We start from the raw sequence: 3,671 nt of genomic DNA on the forward strand, positions 1-3,671 counted from the left end.
GGGCTCCCGGGCGCCGCCTGCGGCCTCAACCCCAAGCGCTGGTGGGCGCAGCGCTGCGCCCTCGGGGGAGACACCACAGGGCTTGGTGCTGGGCCGTATTGGGCAGCACTAGGACCGCAGTGTTTTCCTTTTTTTTTTTTTTTACCCCCCAATAGCAGAAGAGCTTGGCATTTTCTTGCCGCCAGAGACTGGAAAGATGACATACTTCTCTGAGCGGGACAATAAAGATAAAGATGGATCGGAACGGGGCGGAGGTAGCGTGAGGGCGAGTCTTTAAGGCCCTGCAACTGAGACCTCCCTTTCTGCGAGGGCCTCCTTTTTCCTAGAAGAGGCAAGAAACGAGTCTGTCGCTGGCGCTCAAGCTGCAGGCTACTGAGCGGTATTGATGTGCCCTTCCAGCGAGTCCACCACCACGGGGCATCCAGGAGGTGGGCCTCGTCTAACTAGACTCTGGGGAGGCGCGGCTGCTCCCGGGCATCTCAAGGCCAGGTTAAAAGCTCTGTGTCCCTGGGGCTTAAGGATTGGGCAGCTGAGTGTGACTGCCTAGCGCTTCGGTTGTGTTTTCAATTCTGGGTAGATGAGGGTTAACGTGAGAGCCTCACGCTGCTGCCTGCAAACCTCCCTCCAAGACTGAGTCACAGGCACTTGTCTGCTTTAGAGGGGCCTCCGCTGAACAGCCCCAGGGCGCTGAGCTTTGTTCTCTGCCGCCTGCTCCCCATCCATCCTTCCTTTCTCCCAGCCTTCCTCACCTTTCTTCCTCCTAAAGTCATCAAAAGCCTTCTGCCCAGCTCTGGGGCAAACCAACCGATAGGCGTCCTTAGACCCAGTTCCAGCCCCACGGAACCCCCCACGGAAGAACCCCCCCAGAGTCCCTCTCTTCTCCTCCTTCCAACAGCAGGAGAGTCAGGCACTGGGCTGGGTGGTGGTGAAACAAAACAGGTGGCCCCTGTCCTCAAGTAAGTTGCTCACCTTGGGTGGAGAAATGAAAACACGTATCCGTACAAAACTTGTTCAGGAATGTTCCCACAGCAGCATGATTCTTAAGAGCCAAAAAGTGGAAAAAACCCAAATGTCCATCAACTGATGAATGGAAAAACAAAATGTGGTATATCCATATAATGGAATATTATTCAGCCGTAGAAAGGTATGCAGTATTAATACAAGCTACAATATGGATGAACTTTCAAAACATGCTAAATGAAAGAAGACAGTCACAAAAAAACACATATTGTATGATTCCTTTTAGATGAAATGGCCAGAATAGACACACCCACAGAGATAAAAAGCAGATTTGTGGTTGCCTGGGCCTGGGAGTGGAGAATGGGGAGTGACTGCTGCTGGTATGGGATTTCTTTGGGGGTGACAAAAATGGTCTAACATTACATTATAGTGATGGTTACGCAACTGCAGATATACACAAAACCATTAACTCATACACTTTATTTTTTCCCCAAACTCTCATGTGTGAGGGTGGAAGCCACACATTTTTGGCAGGAGGACAGTTGCCAGTATGGGGAACTGCACCTTGACCTTGGTGTTACAAGGTCATGCTCTAACCAACTGAGCTCACTAGCCCTTGACTCACACACTTTGAAGAGAAGAGATGAATGTCACGGTGTTTGAATTATATCTGAATGAAGCTGTCTAAGGAAAAAAAAAAAGGTCAGGGATCAGGGATCAGGAGAGCCCAGAGGTCAGTTGATTAAGGCCAAGTGTCCATCACGGGTTGATTCTGCATAATCTGTCCTCAATCCACAAATGACACAGACTGCAAAATGTTGAATGTAGTCTTTCCTTGCCCTGGTAGAGACCTCTCTGTGCACAGCGGGAGGCCTGAATGTCCCTACATAGATCCATATGGGGGAGTGTATGAGAGTACCTCAGAAAGTCTGTGGAAAGACGGATTTAAAAGATAATATAAATCTTTCAGTGAGTTCTTTGAAGACCCCTCATGTATGTATTAATGCCTGTCATCTGGGTGTTAATTTTCACAGCCCGTGCTGTTTGGACAAACAGATCAGAATGACTAGGGTTGCCTGTACACTGCAGTATGCTTGTGAATTAAAGACACATTGAAGGAGTGCCATCTGTTTACCAGGACCTGGCTGGGCCTCAGGTGTGTGTGTGAGGGGAAGAGGAGAAAGGGAGTTCCAGTTATATATGCTGCATCACAAATCACTTCAAACCTTATCTCTCATACTTCTGGGGGTCACTGGACTCATCTAGGGCAGTTCTTGCTTAGGGTTTCTCAGAGTTGCAGTCAGACCATGACTGGGGCTGGAGCTATCTAGAAGGCTCTCTCACACATATGCCTGGCAATTGGTGCTGGTGGTCAGCTGGAATTGTCAGCTGGGACACCTACCCATGACCATTCCATGTGGCCTGGGATTCCTGTAGCATGGCACTGAGTTCCAAGAGTGAGCATCCCAAGAGAACCAGGTGGAAGCTTTATCATCTTTTATAGGACCTAGCCGTGGAAATCGCATAATGTCACTTGCAGTGTAGTCACAGAGGAGTGCTACTGTCACATAGTAGGAAGAGTGTGTGGAATGGGTGATATTGTGACGGCCATATTTAGAAAATACCTTCTGCCACAGGGGGTCGATATGGAAACATGTCAGTGATGTAGACGTCTGCTCAAGGATCTCACCATTAGGGACAGGTGTGGCTGACTCCAATGCCAAATCTCAGTTGTAGAGTTCTGGCCCTGGGTTTGAATCCCAGCCACTCTACGTGGTGTCTGAGTGAGATCACTCAATCCTCTGAACCTTGGTTTCCTTCTCTATAAAATGGGGATAGACAGTATTAGCTTCATGGGATGGTTGTGAGAATTCAATGAGACAGAATTCAGTGAGACTGTAATGTGGTTAGCATGGTATCAGGCTGTGTAGACACCAGAGCTAGTGTGTTATTGTTATTTTTCAGTTCCAGTGTTGTGGTCACTCTGATGCAAGAATGGCCCCCTCTGAGGATCAGGATGTTCAGGCCTCCCCAGCCCTTCCAGTGAGTCCTAAACACCTCCCTCATCTCTAACCCTGCACTCACTGGAGTGTGCACGTGGGGCGGGGGGGTTGGGATGGGGATAGAGGGCCCAGTCACTGATGCTTCTGGCCCCCGGCTCCTAACCCACAGGACCTTAGTTGGCTTTTGTTCTCTGGAGAAAGCTCCCCTTCTATTCCCTCCTTCCTGGGGCAAAGTTCCCTTTCTGGGCACTTAGGTGGGATTGGGGTGTGCGTGGGATGAGCCACCAGGTGTGGCTTCCAAGGGCCAAAGAGGAGGTTCTGGGGGCTGAGAGACACACAGGGTGGAGGTGGGGTTCTTCACAGGGGTGACTGAGAGGCAGCGGAAAGATCAGCTGTCCCTGGAACTTCCTGAGCCCAGCTCTGGGAGGACCTTTACCAAGCCAGCCACTGAATGGTCTATCTCAGAAGCTCTAGAGGGGTCCAGAGAGTGTGTCTTGCTCTGGCTGGAGCCACTGCTTCTTAGGCCTGGCCTTGGCCATGCAGGACGGGCTGGGGGTAGTAGCAGAGCTCAGGAAGGGTGCAAGGCACTCTCACCTTCTCAGGGACCACTCTCTCTCCTAAGGAACACACAGACCTGTAGGCCAGCTAAATCTCCAGCTCAGGACCACCCAAGATCGCCCTTTTCTTTTTGCTCCAGGGTTGGCCTCT

The sequence above is a fragment of the Galeopterus variegatus genome, unplaced genomic scaffold (assembly GCF_000696425.1).
Source record: "Galeopterus variegatus unplaced genomic scaffold, G_variegatus-3.0.2 Scaffold828, whole genome shotgun sequence".
NCBI classification, from domain to species: domain Eukaryota; kingdom Metazoa; phylum Chordata; class Mammalia; order Dermoptera; family Cynocephalidae; genus Galeopterus; species Galeopterus variegatus.